The 14,967-nt window shown below is 40.0% G+C and overlaps 1 long non-coding RNA gene across 2 annotated transcripts in view; it reads left to right on the top strand.

Moving 5' to 3' along the window:
• The window catches only part of LOC126263101 (uncharacterized), a 118,401-nt gene extending 106,087 nt beyond the window's left edge, over nt 1-12,314 (top strand). Inside the window, exon 3 of one of the 2 annotated variants that reach the window (XR_007546835.1) lies at nt 11,217-12,314. This is a non-coding gene — a long non-coding RNA (uncharacterized LOC126263101). Of the gene's footprint in view, nt 1-1,284; nt 1,731-11,216 lie in introns of those variants that run through there. The other variant, XR_007546836.1, reaches the window with a different exon arrangement.
• The last annotated feature ends 2,653 nt before the right edge of the window (nt 12,315-14,967 follow it).

Raw genomic sequence — 14,967 nt, 5'->3', positions numbered from 1 at the left:
ATGAAAGTTTCTCCCCTTGTTGGAGAGGATACCAAAGGCATATTCCACATAACGCCTAGCCCTGGATAATCTGTAATTGAAGATCTTCTTCTCGTAACTAAGATTATTTCCACCGTAAGGACGCATCAAATTTTCACTCGTGCCAAAAGCCTCATCTCCTACCAACACATAAGGAAAAACAGCTGAATGTTTTTCTGTCAGTGGTGAAGCTTTAGGTATCTTCAGGGAATTGTTCATTAGTTTCTTGTAAAACAAAGTGTCTTTGAAAATTGCCGAATAATTACTTTTTCCATAAGCTCCGACGTCTAAGAAAGTGAAGTTATAGTTAGCATCGCACACAGCGAGCAAAACAATGGAAAAGTAATTTTTGTAGATGTAGTACAAGGAACCTGAGTGAGCGGGCTTAATCACTCGTACATGTTTGCCATCAGTTGCTCCAATGCAGTGAGGAAAGTTGGCATTCTTTTCGAAGGTATTTTCTATTTTTAACCATTCTTCTGTCGTCGGCATAGCTTTATTTGCATACAGTTTCTGCCATAACAGGATAAACACTTGTCGCACAATTTCTGTGATTGTTGTGTGCCCGAGACGGTATCCATAATGCAGTTCCATGAAAGTACAGCCAGTCTCAAGATACCTGTAATAAATTAGGCAACAATGAGTACGACAAGCGATTCATATGATTAGTTTTCTTTTTATATAAGGTAAAATGCCACATGAAAGTAAACGACTTTTCTGTGAAACATTAAAAGCTGTGCTAATATGGGACGCAAAAACCAACAATACAAAGCCTCTTGCAAAAGATAATTATTCTTTATTCATCACTTTTCGATGTTTACTCGCTTCTACAATATCAAGTTTGCATGTGTACATCAAAATTAAGTAGGTATTCATCTTAGTGTCGCTTATCGTAGAAACGTAACTACTGTACATCGTACTTATCGACTAACTCAAGACCAGTTTCTCCCCTTTTTTTAATGAACTATTAGTAATGTTTATCTTCAAGCGATAACGCCATTCTCTTGCGCTTTCGCGTATTTAAGAACTAAGGCGACACGGCGCCGCGATTGCCAACTGTATAATCAAACAATAATCAAAAGCACGAATCTCAGACGGGTAGTACCAGCGCGACATGTCCGTTACAATTCGGATAATCACGAATACGTATCACTGAGGTCCGTATAATGCAGTCTCCGCCGTATATTTGAATTTAAAAAAAAATGATGGGACTATTTCTGACAAATAACATGGATCGTGACAAAACGTGCATGTATTTTGTTGCAGGCTTGGCGTTGCAGAAGAGGTGGAAGAATCTCAGAGGCTCTTTTGCGCGTGTGCTACAACGCAGGAAATCCATAAAGTCAGGATCGGGTTCCACAAGGAATAGCCAATACATTTACTTTAACGAACTGTCGTTCCTTCAGACCGTTGTCAGCATAAGGGAATCTGAACAAGCTGAGGATCCGCACGAAAATGAAGAAGAAGAAGCTGCATCTCGTGCAGGTGCGGTTCTGTTAAGAAGAAACAGAAAAAGGAGGAAAGAAGATGAAGACAACTGATTAAGCTACTTAATGCGAGTATTCAGCAAAGAGAATTACGGGAGCGGCAAGCAGAAGAGGATGAAGACAGAATGTTTTTGTTGTCTCTGTTAAACCCCCTTCGTGGTATTCCAAAGGAAAGGAAAATGGAGACAAAAATTAAAATAATAATTGTGATGAATGAAGCTCTGTACAGTCTTATTTCCGTTCGTAAATGCATAACAAACAGAAAATAGATTACGTTTTGCTGTTTGCAGATGACAAGTTGTATATTGTGTAGCAGAACAGCTACCAAAATAAGTGAACAATAACATCATGTTAAGGTATGTTAACTAATGCTTACACCTATTTTCGCCAATTAGGTTATAAATGCAACTTCTACATAACATTGTAAACAACACAAATGTTAATATGTTAACAACAAATTTACAGTTAAAAATAAAAATAGAACCCACTGACTATAGCACAAAAGTGCTGAAACATGTATGGGTGAAATAAAAGAAAAAAAAAGGTGTCATGCACAAGGCGGAACTTCTCAACCCATCCTGGCATATTGCTTGCGTTGTTATATGACTGGCCCCTACAGTCAGTAATATCAGTGGAATTTGTAGACAGGACTTTAAGTACGGCCTCAGCTAAGTTTTCGGACTTGTGTTCTGGGTTTGGTAAAAACAGAAGGAAACGTTCAACAGGTTCACCATTCTCGTTCACATATCTTAATATGAAAGATAATTGATCAATATGTAAAACGTCCGCAGTAGAATCTGCTATTATAGAGAATTATTTGGCCCGTTTTATTTCACTTATGATAATTCTTTTTATTCGTTCAGAAAGAAGCTTTACTATTTCATCACAAATTGTTGAAGAAAGATAACTTTTATGTCCCTGCCCTGGATTTCGATGTCGTTCAATGTGCTCTGCGAGAAAAGGATCAAACTCAGCTACAAGTTCAAGAGACATCATAAATTGACCATTATGTAATGAATTGAATCTTTCAACGTGTCCACGTAAGGAAGTCCACGACTTGTTAGCTTCGTCACTACGGCAAACACTCTCCAGTACATTTTTTCTGCCTCAGCATAGACTCGAAATGGTCATCTATTGTTCGAAGTGACTTTTTTCTTGCTAAGAGTGATAACTCAGAATTTTTGTGATAAAGGTTTTGTTTTTTTATTTATTAACTCGATCGGCATTTACAAAGCGAAATATTAAACTGGGACGTTACAGCATTAAAATGAGACATTCAGCATTACTTAATTACATAATACAAAATTATAGAGAATATGACTTTTTTTTAAGCCATCAGTTGCATTGTCCGTGGATTGTCTTCATGTTTAGTGGTCTGGTTATTCATGCAGATGTTCAGCTTTCTCTTGGCTTCTCTGTTATTGAGGTGCACTGCTTGTCTGGATTCGGTTGTAGATGCCATTTGGTGTAGTGTAGATGCAACAGGTTTAGTTCTTCGTTCAGTTTCCGCTCTATTTTTTCAAAATATTTCCTTTGATAAGCTATTGTCGTATCGTCAGCGTATTTAAACTTACGGGACGTTGTTTCTGGGATATCCGCAGTGTTCAAGTTAAAAGGAGGCCAGTACCGAGCCCTGTGGGAGTCCGTTGTTGAGCGCTGCGCAAATGGTGGTTTTGCCATTAAGAGTTACTCTAATATTTCTTCCAGTTAAAATGTTCTTCATGAATTTATAGGTCTGGCTTCTCTGAGTTTTTACATCAGTTTATAAAGTAGGCCATCCCTCCATGCTGTATCATATACCGAGGTTAGATCCAACAGGACAACGACAGTTTTCTTATCCTGAGAGCCCTTTTCGACAAAGGTTGAGAGGGCAAGGACTTGATCATAACAATTTCTTTTAGGCCTAAAACCTGCTTGCTCCATTGATAGGGAGGGTTCTACATGTGGGGAGACTCTGGTCATCAGAATTCTCACAAATAATTTATACGCAGTGTATAAAAGAGAAACTGGTCTAAAATGTTAGGGGTTTTCCCCAGTCTTCCATGGTTTCAGGACAGCGACTACCTTTGCTTCTTTCCATATAGTAGGTATTTTGTTCTGCTTGATGCACTCAGAGAATAGTTCTGATAGCCGGTTTCTTCCTGCTGGTCCTAGATTTTTAAGGAATTTTGGTAGGATTCCATCTACTCCTGCTGCTTTGCCGGCTTTCACTCATGTCAGTGCGTCATTGATCTCTTGAAACACCTCATCCTTTATCGGATTTGTGTTTTCCTGTTTCTTTTTCATTACCTCTTTTATCATATGATTTAAGTCTTTCTTTTCAGGTGTTCTTAAATGGATTTTCGAGGTTTGTTTTATGTGCAATGCTATCTGGGTGGGTGTCATTCTCGTCTGTGGTCTGTGTAGGATTGTAGTTCCTCCTAATCTTCTTAGCAGACTCCAGCTCTTGCGGCCAGAATGGGTGAAATCCATGCTCTTTATCATTTCCATCCAGCTACACCTGCGTTCTTCGTTCATTGTTTGAACCAGTTGTCTCGTAACCTCACAGTTTTCAGTCTCCTGGTATTCTTCAAATACTGATTCAAACTCCCTCGTCCAGCACGGAGTATATTCTTTCCTCACACCGCACGGAATACTTTTCAGTGCAGATTTATATATCAGATCAGTGAACCGCAAATAGTTACTGGTAGTGGAGGAATATGGTTCACTGTTCTCTCTGTGAGATTCCGAAATGTCTCCCATTCAACCTGTTTTAGATTCCATTGTGTGATTGCAGGGCTTTGTTTGACAGGAATTGACAATCCCACTTGGACGATCACAGGCCGGTTTTGGCTTCCAGGGAACTTCGATAATACCCTTCTTTCCGCTTGGAGCACGTCTCCTGTTGCTCCCCTTGTAACGAAAGTCAAGTCAGGTGTTGCTTGTGATCCCCATGCTGCTGATGAAACGGTCGCTCGGTCTTTTGGATCGCATAGGAGGTGGCGATCTCTCCCATAAGCCCAAGTACTCAGTCTTTGACCTTCTGTATTGCATTCTGAATAATCCCATTTCGTGTGACTTCTGACATATTCGCGGCGTTTTTCTTCTTACAGTAATTTTCGGGTTTGCAGCCGGATCCCATCAACATTCTGCCACGTTATTTCGGCCCAGAGACGTCCGGCCATCTTCAGGTGAGTAGACGAAGTACCAAGGTCATTTAAAAGGGAGGTTGGGCCCGAAGCTAAATCGGCTATGATTGGCTGGCGCAGTGACGACACTGTAGGAGCAAAGCGAGGCAGCGGCTAGCGCAGCAAGTGACTCCTATTAAAGACAAGCAACTAATTATAACAGCAATAAGTTCTCAGGAAATTATTTAAAACAGTTGATTTACCTGTTTAGATGTTTGTCGTGGAAGAAGAGTGCCACTGTCTTGATTTTCACCTTCGTGCTGCTGGTGCTTTCTGCATTTTATGCATCATATTGAGGAACCGCCTCCGAATAAAAAGCCGTGTTCTGACATGCAGTTTTATAACTTTTGAAGAAAACTTCGGATATTTAGTTTGGACAGCAGTGCATATTGTTTTCACTATATTTTTTTCCTTGGAAATACTATCCAAGCCACTAAATTCATTAAAAGTTAGTTCACACTGAGACATCTTATGTAGCCAGTCATCTCTTGGAACTGTAAACCCACCGCGAGATAGGGCTTCAATCCAACCACAATTTTCATTTGTTGGAGCACTTAAAATATCACCATACGGCGTTCCCAGTGTGTTGTCACATTTCTTTGCACAATATGCAATGTAGCCAGAGCAGTCACATCCCTCTTTGACAGCAGATTCTTCTGGTGCAGGTTGAAGAGGAAAGTTTAAATCTTGTAGCTCTTTTTCACCATCTACCATCTGCAGTGCTTCACTCATGTCGGGCAAAATGCTTGTGAACAGATGTGACGTCAAAAATCCGTCGCACTCATCTGCGTCTACTGATGTCACTTGACAGAAAGGAATATCATGAACATTGTGTCCCAGCAGTAACAGCCGCAGTCGATATTTTACTTCTGTTGGAGAAGGTTTCAAATGGAAATGACCAATTCCTCTGATTTCTGAGAAAAATTTTTCCAGTGTATCCTGATTAAATCTCGCAGTTAAAATATGTCATTTGTAGTAGGTGAAGGTCTGAAAACAGTCCAAATAATGACCGAACAGTTGTCATTATGCCTTTATGGAATGGGAGTAAGTGATTTGTATTGCCTACGCGCATTTTTTCGGCACACATATACAGCTCTCTTCATATTCTTTCTTGAACATCCTTATGTATCCCATATCCACATATTGAGCAAGCAGTAAAGGAACAAAAGAAAATTCGGAGTAGGTATTAAAATTCATGGAGAAGAAGTAAAAACTTTGAGGTTCGCCGATGACATTGTAATTCTGTCAGAGACAGCAAAGGACTTGGAAGAGCAGTTGAACGGAATGGACAGTGTCTTGAAAGGAGGATATAAGATGAACATCAACAAAAGCAAAACGAGGATAATGGAATGTAGTCAAATTAAATCGGGTGATGCTGAGGGAATTAGATTAGGAAATGAGACACTCAAAGTAGTAAAGGAGTTTTGCTATTTAGGGAGTAAAATAACCGATGATGGTCGAAGTAGAGAGGATATAAAATGTAGACTGGCAATGGCAAGGAAATCGTTTCTGAAGAAGAGAAATTTGTTAACATCGAGTATAGATTTAAGTGTCAGGAAGTCGTTTCTGAAAGTATTTGTATGGAGTGTAGCCATGTATGGAAGTGAAACATGGACGATAACTAGTATGGACAAGAAGAGAATAGAAGCTTTCGAAATGTGGTGCTACAGAAGAATGCTGAATATAAGGTGGGTAGATCACATAACTAATGAGGACTTATTGAATAGGATTGGGGAGAAGTTTGTGGCGCAACTTGATCAGAAGAAGGGATCGGTTGGTAGGACATGTTCTGAGGCATCAGGGGATCACCAATTTAGCATTGGAGGGCAGCGTGGAGGGTAAAAATCGTAGAGGGAGACCAAGAGATGAATACACTAAGCAGATTCAGAAGGATGTAGGTTGCAGTAGGTACTGGTAGATGAAGCTTGCACAGGATAGAGTAGCATGGAGAGCTGCATCAAACCAGTCTCAGGACTGAAGACCACAACAACAACAACCAAATAATAACGCAATCTTGTTGTACCTACAAGCATTCTGAATGTCAAATGCGTCGTTTGCGAACAAAAAAATTTGCTGCTTCCTCTCCTTCAAGCATTAGGCACATTATGGCTGTAGATATGGTACTCCAAATAAGTTGCATTGCCAAATAAACCCTCTGACTATCTCTCCCAACACTGAGGTGAAGCTGTGACAGTTCAGGACACAACTTCATTTCACTCCTATCTAATGCAAGCAGTCTTTCTAGAATGGATTTATTAACAATGTTCCCACTTGTAAGCTTTAACCCGTCATCCAGAAAGTGGTTCCTCATTAATTTAAACAAATGTGGAACATCTGAAAACACCCAGATTCGTTACTTTTCATACTGCAGATTGGAAAAGCAGGAATTTGTCACATTAAAACCTTTCCACACAGATCGATTTTTTGTTCCAAGGTCGCACACTACCGCAACAACATCTTGTACAGAGCAGATAATACTGTTTAACCGATCAGCTGTTATTTGTGTGTCAAAATCTTAGTAAATGGGTTGCTTCTATCCAGAAAACAAACCAGGTAACATAACAAATAGCACATTAGTGTGTGGCCCCACAACACGATCATAAGTAATGTTGCTATCTACATTCATTTCGTCGAATGATAGCAGGCACACACTTTCGGTTTTTGTCAATACAGATGAGTGGGCTTTTATTAGTTGCAAAACGTCTGTCAGCACACCAGGAAAGCACCTGAAAGAACGTGACGTCCAGCTCTAAGTGTTGACAGTCCTGGAAGTGGGAAACCGACCTGATTCCTTAAAAACAAATAACACTTCCTAGACACAGCACGAAGTGTAACCGCTTTAGAAATATCTTTCCATTGCCACATTACTCGTTTCTTTCCACTCAACAAGCAGTTGATCTGTGTTTTTGAAAACAATTCGCCCACTATTTATGTCACTTCCTCCTGCACTTGCTTCTTTTGACACTTTTGTTGATATTTGATTTTCTCACCACAAGCTTTCACTTTGAGTTTAAAGCACTTCTCACTGTACCTGAGGTTTGCACACACAGCTGCAGTCTGCAGTTCCTGTATTCTAATTCTTCTGTACGTTTACAGAGTTCGCTGATCTGTTTACTAATAGTGCAACAGTCATCTGTCGCTGTTGACTGGTCTATTTTTCATTTTTTCGGAGACACACTATCCAGCTACTCAATTACATTTTTCATTCTCTTTCTTGCCTGCAACCTGTCTGCCCTATTCGGAGAAACTATATCATCAGCGCCTGAATTTCCAATAACATTGGGAACACTTCCTGGTATATTTACACTCGGCACTGCGTCTGGTTTAAGTGTTTTCTTCGGCGGTAGATTAAGAAGTTCTGCTCGTAGATTAAGAAGTTCTGCTCGCAAGTCACGGAGCTAATCCTCTGATGTGAAATGTAACGAACAAACAGTTGACGTCGCAACATTGAAGCGATCATTTTGGTGGCACTTTGTCATCTTTTGGGAACGAATGATAAATAATATCCGCGCCTTTTGTCTTTCTGCTGTACGACAGACACAGTTACAGAACACCCAGGCATTTTAAAGCAAAACTTTTACAGAACACCGCAACAACACCACAGACTAAAGCAAAACAACACTACGAAAAAAAAGCCCTTTTGGCACCTCCACACAACGTGCTCCTATGCTGACGTCATGAGCAGAATTACAAAATATTCGCCGATCTGCGCAGGCCATTTGCCCCCCCCCCCCTCCCCCCATGGTATTTGTAACGAATTCTGCGCATGCGAATCGTACTGGCGGTTTACGGCGCATATGTTAGAAAATGACATGCGCGAGGTAGCCAAGTTGTGTGTAGGGACACGGTATCGAATGAAAAGTATCGATATTGAACGAACGAGTAGTATCGGTCGGAAAGTATTGTACTCACTGAAGTATCAATACATCCGTATCGATACTTTTGGGCATGATCGATTTTTCGAAAATATACGAACGTTTACAAAACATCATCGTAGAAAAACTGAAAGTATCAATACTTCAGGATATGGTTTCAAATTTTCTATGAAGTTTTTTGTATGATTTGTACTTCATCTCATACAAATTCAACATCTATCCATATTTTGAGATTTGAGAAATTTAAATGAACTTTACAACTTCCAGTTATGATGACTGCGATTCTACCCTGTCACTAAGTATCACCAAAATACTCGAAAAGTCCCGTGTTAACTAATGCAGTCAAAATCAGGTCGTATCTAAATAGACGTTTCCCCTAATTTTACTTCCCAACACAATATTTGACCGTGCATTTATCCCAGTTTAGCATAGAATAACCATATTATAGATGATTTAATGACATTGACAAAAAAAAAACATTTTGCTTCTAACATCAATAAACAAAACAATAGCAAACTTGAGTGATGAACCCACAATTTTACACGACTCTTATTCAAAGTAATCACAATCCGTGTTGTTTGACAGCTACCCACCTTTGAATTACCCACTATAGAATGTTAGCACCAATAGCAAGCGAGCTTCACTGTCATTGGTCGACATTTAAGAAATTAATGGCGGCCGCCCTTGTCCAAGTAGCAAGACATTACAATACTTCTGGTAAATGTTACGGCACACGAATTTAGACACACACCATCCAAAAGTTATAAAAAAATATACATGCAGCGGCAGCGGATTTAAAAAAAATGAAATAATTAAAAGGGAAATGGCTACTGCTAAAGAAAGTCAACTCTGTCTACATAGAACACACCACTTCGTGGAGAACACTTTTATTCTAAAGAAGACAAACGTTATGTGAATGTCAGCCAAAAGGAAAAGAAATTACAAATTAAAATTGTTTGCAATAATTTTGAGTCTTTGAGAGGAGAGCGCTGCTTTAAAATCGTATCTTGTGTGTTGTGACGATGGTCGCGATATCGACGGCAGCTTGCTGGTCCTGGTGGAACGCTGAGATCTGCTCCCACGGTCGTGTGATTGCAGCTGATGATTTTTCCTCGTAATCGGACGGGCGGTGGTATTCATTAGGCTCGTTTCACACTGGGACACTTGTGACGGTCACCGGTGACTGTGGCGAACACTCCTGGGTCACTGGTGTCCCACACTGCAGCTGGTGCCAACTGATTAGTTGGTGAAATGGACTTAGTTGGTGAAATGGACTCGAGCGAGGAGGAACTGTTGTTAGTACTTGTAATGAGGAGGAGGAGGAGAATGAAGACAAAACGTTCATTACACATACATCCACTGCTACGTAATCGGCTGGAGAAAGGATTGTATTACACCCTTTATGACGATCTGAGACAATCTGAGAAGTTTTTTCAGTATTTTCGAACGTCAAAAACTTCATTTGATGAACTACTAGAAAATGTGAAAGAAACAATCACAGGAAAAGACAATATACTAAGGAAGGCTATCCCACCAGAGGAAAAACTTGCTCTTACATTAAGGTAGGTACTGTAGTATTATTTTATTTTATTGAAAGCACATTTTACAGATTTTAACTGGTATTAATATACATTACAAAATATTGTAAAACTTTCACTGATAGTTTTAAGTTCATTGTTTCTCTGCCTGTGCTGTTGAAAAGTATATTAAGGACTCGTCACTGTACTCGGAGGCCGCTGGCCAGCACACAGCTGGTAACTGGTCGGACAACCTCGACTGTCATCCAGTGTAGCCTTGAACTGTTCCATGATATGCACGGTCGTGATGCGGATCCCCGTAACGTAATTTGGTACCGGCGCAAATCCTATTTGGGACGAAGAGGAAGCAGAAGCGCTGTAATATTGTTGGGTATTAATAATGACATTCATCAAATCTGATTTCACTTTCAGTCTTGCATGACTGGGTAATTTTTTTAATTCAGGTCCTAAAGACTGCATAAACAAGCTATCTTCGTCGGCTTGCTGTGATGAATTGTCTTTTCTGGCGTACTTTCCCTTCAAAATGTTATATAGGATATCTTCTTCTTCAAGACTCTTCTTTTCACGTGGCCTTTTTTGCCGTCGCTCAGCAGTTTTTTCACTTGCCTCCTGCTCTAAATTTTCTCCTTCATCAAACTCATTTCTGTCTTCATCATCATCATTGTCAATACTAGAAGTAGTGTTCTTACAGTCAGTTGTTAGGAATCGCAGCTGATCGAAGTAGATATACTTCTTCCTACCAGTTGCTGCATAACCACTCTTTTCTGTTTTTTGCCTTAATAACTCTCTGGTATAACAGGCCCTTAAGCTCTTCCATTTCCTTTTAAGGATTGTCCCTGCAACAAACAAAAACCACCATAGTGTTGTAATATCTAATATATAAAAATGAATGTTTGTTTGGTTTTGTTCGTATTTTATGCGCAGCCGTACCGTTCATCCGATTGCGATGAAACTTTGTCACTTGCTCGAAAGTTATAGGCATAGTACAATTATTAACATTTATTAAAATTATAGTTGCCGGGTGTTTCAGCTGGTTACCTATAATGTCTACTTGTGCGTGCGTGTGTATGCTTGTGTGTAACCTGCATAATTTTGTAGTTTTGCTCCGTATGCTTTATCTTTTTTTTACAGGTACTTGGCGGCCGGATCATCCATGATGGACTTACATTTTCAGTACAGAATTTGAGTATCAACTATCTCGTATATTATACGAGACGTTTGCTCTGCCATATGGCGTAAAACGAAGTCAAAATGTTTTCCCGACCTCTCGAAAGATCTATGGCTTGCCTCAGCTGAAGGATTCCATAAGAGGGCCAACTTTCCTCATTGTGTGGGTGCAGTGGACGGGAAGCACATCAGAATTGTAAAACCCACTTCCAGTGGTTCACTCTACTATAATTATAAGAACTATTTTTCCATTCTGTTGTTAGCTATTTGTGATTCGACGTACAAATTCTTATTTACAGTGTTAAATAATAAACTACAAGATGGTACGCTAGATTTACCTGCACCAAAACAACTGTCATTATCGTTTGAAAGACCTATGCCATTCATGTTAGTAGGAGATGAAGGTTTCGGATTGTCAAAATTCATTTTGCGCCCTTATGGTGGAAAGCATTTAGACATTAAAAAACGTGTGTTCAACTAAAGACTGTGCAGAGCTAGAATGTACATCGAGTGTACTTTCGGAATTCTTGCAAACAAGTGGCGCATTTTCTATCGACCACTGGATGTTAAATTAGATTTGGCAGAGTCTATTGTGAAGACATGTTGCCTCCTCCATAACTTTGTGCATGATCGTGATGGAATACAGTTTGAGGATACGTTAACTATTCAGGGATTGCAGGACATGTCACCTTGCTTGGTCCGTGGAGGAAATATTGCTAACGGTACCAGAGAAGATTTCGCAAACTACTTCATCAGCCCGCTGAAGGCGAAGTGCCATGGCAGCTGCAAAAAATCTAAGTGCTAGAAATGTTATGTGAACATTAATGTCGTTAGGCCTAAATGTTCATTGGAATTGTATTTGAAATGTGCAGTGTTCAATTATTACCATGTTAACTGTAACAAACCATACTGTTGCGTTCACTGAACTGATTAAAACTTGCAATTAAAATTATAATTACAATGCACTTTTTTGTATTACAGTTATGTGTACCTAATTGAACAGAACCCAAGCACGAGCACTGTTCTCATTCGGGTGTCAAAAACTTGTAAGTCAATAGTATTATGGTAAATAAATAAAATTCATTATTATAGTAACAATATATGCGTAAATTATTGTTGTTTTGAATAATATTTTAACTGTATTTTTCGGACCATAAGGCGGAGCGCCTTATTAGACTACGAAAAGACGTACCCTTAATTTTGTTATGAAAATGTTGAAGTAAAACTATTTTATTTTACTTTCATTCGCCCTGTAGGGGTGAGTACATGGTTTCTGCGCTCATCCATTTTGTCCATTCTTCTCGCATTGAGACTGCATAACAGTACACTTGCTATTGGTAATGCAAAAGAAAAGGGGTGAGGGATAGCATTCTCCTTGTAGGTTATTAACCTCCTAGCCTCGTACAGGGGTAGAAAATATATTTCGCTATTCTTGTGGTCCGAAAAATACGGTATTAAAGTGAAAAAAGAATATAGAACTTACCAATTTTGTTTATTTCATCTATGCTCTTTTCATCGAAATCAGGCACAAACTTCGTAATAATTTCTTGCCACGCTTTCATTTTCATGACTTTGTTACTGTAGTCATCGCTTTTCATATCCCAAATAACGGGACGACTTTCCAATTCACTTATAAAATCTTCTGTGTTGATGAACTCTAAACTCATGGCTGCACTGTGTGGAGAACCACTGGGCTCAGCAAAGGCTGCCTGTCTGTTGGCAACTCTGCACTGCTGTGTCTGTGATCGGTGTCCCAGTATGAACACTCCAATGCAAGCTAATGCATGTCCGGCGGTGACCGCAGCGAACACAGTGTTGGTGTCCGTCACATGTGGCGAGGGTGAGTCACTGTTGGGTCACCGTGACTCGGTGACTCAGTGCAGTGTCCCGGTGTGAATGCTCCAGTTCAAACGAATGTATCTCTATCAGTGACCGTCACCGGTGACCGTCACAAGTGTCCCAGTGTGAAACGAGCTTTAGGCTACGACCACACGAGCGTTTTTTCCACGCGCGTTTCTGCTGGCGTTCACACCGACATTATAGACCACTACGTGTTGAATGGGGCTGGCCACACGAGGCGTTTTCGCACGCCGCGGGCCCGCAAACTTCGGCGTTCACGCTGCGCGAACGCTCTCGGGTGCATTCGTTCTGCGTGTTTTTCACGCTGGGCGCTGGCCAAACGGGCGGGAGACACGCTGCGGCAGTCCGGAACCTCAGCCCTTTCCTCCGACGCTTACCGACTAGACTTGGCCACTGTTTCTATGTTTCGATACAGTGTATCGATACGTGGAACTGTTTCAGTGTTTCGGAACGGCTGTGGTTCACTGTTTCGAAACAGCGGTGTTTCATTCCGCCCTTGTCTCGATCTCGAGCCAGACACAGAAACTGTATCGTTGTTTCAAAATAAGGCTGTTTCAGTCCACCTGTGCTTGGAACGGACTGATTGTATCGAAACAGTGATGTTTCATTCCGCTCTGTGTCGGACGAGATTCGGGCTCGGCACAGGTACTGAAACACAGCATAACACTTCGTGAAACACTTTCAAGAGTGTCTAAATCTTTTTGACAAGCAATAGCATGAAGCTTAAGATGTCCGAAAATAAAGCTTCGTTTCTAGCTGACTATCCTATTCCGAAATGGCGTAACATCTGCTTTATAAACACTAACTAAACAATAAAACAACGCATACTATTCACATTCAAAATAATAAATATGTGAAAATCATTCAGTTAAGTTACAATTTTTTATAACATATTCTTCTCTGTTCATGTACTGTAATCATATTAAGAAACGCAAGTAAGCCTGCAACATTTTGAATAAAAAAGGCGTAGAGTGACAGTTATTATACATATACATAAATTTGATGTAGATATAATTGCAAGCATGTGTTTGACATATCACTGATAGTGTAATGGTGAACGGGAAGGACTAGGAAGCATGGTGAATGTATAGTAACGGTTCGAAACACCTTGAAAGACAAAATTTTTTGTTATATTTTGTTATTTATTCGAATTATTTGGCGTTATTTGTGAGTCTATAGTGACTGTGCCTATTATCCTCAATGATTCCCTTTGTGTGCATGGAAAGAAGCAGGATGGGTATATTACCCTTACTAATGGAATGTGGGAACCCCAGTAGCATATCCGTTGTTTCTGCAGTTTGCTCCCACCTCCAGTTCCGTTCGTGGTGGTTCTTCTGTCTTCAGCTATGGCTGTCCTCAGCCAATTGAAAAGTATGAAAGTCACACGACACGAAAGCAGTGCATTTGCTGCAGGAAATACGAAACTGCCAAGACGCCTAAGTGATAGTTTCATACTTTCTGCGACATGATTAGTGCTCTCGCACCTCATTTGTGTTTATATGGACATACTTATACAGTAGACATTGAAGGTGATAAAATGTGTAGGTTTATTAGATTACAAAACACAAATTGTTTCACTGTTTCGAAACAGCGTATCGAAACATTACATTGTACTGTTTCATTTGTTTCGAAACAGTTACGTGTTTCAGTTTGCCCATCTCTATTACCGACTATTACCGAACTGAAATCGTAGCGATGCCAACATATGCAACAATGCGTGGAGCGGTATTATTTCAATAGGAATTTCGTAATAAAGAACATATGCAGTCTAACAATGCGTGGTGCGATATTATAAAAAGGAGGTGTTTCATAATGAAGTAGCCACACATGTCTTATTTTTGGTTTTATAACATGT

This window comes from Schistocerca nitens, chromosome 6, assembly GCF_023898315.1.
Source record: "Schistocerca nitens isolate TAMUIC-IGC-003100 chromosome 6, iqSchNite1.1, whole genome shotgun sequence".
In the NCBI taxonomy this organism is placed as follows: domain Eukaryota; kingdom Metazoa; phylum Arthropoda; class Insecta; order Orthoptera; family Acrididae; genus Schistocerca; species Schistocerca nitens.
The sequence above is the reverse complement of the archived record's forward strand: the minus strand, read 5'-3'. Positions and strand labels throughout refer to the sequence as shown.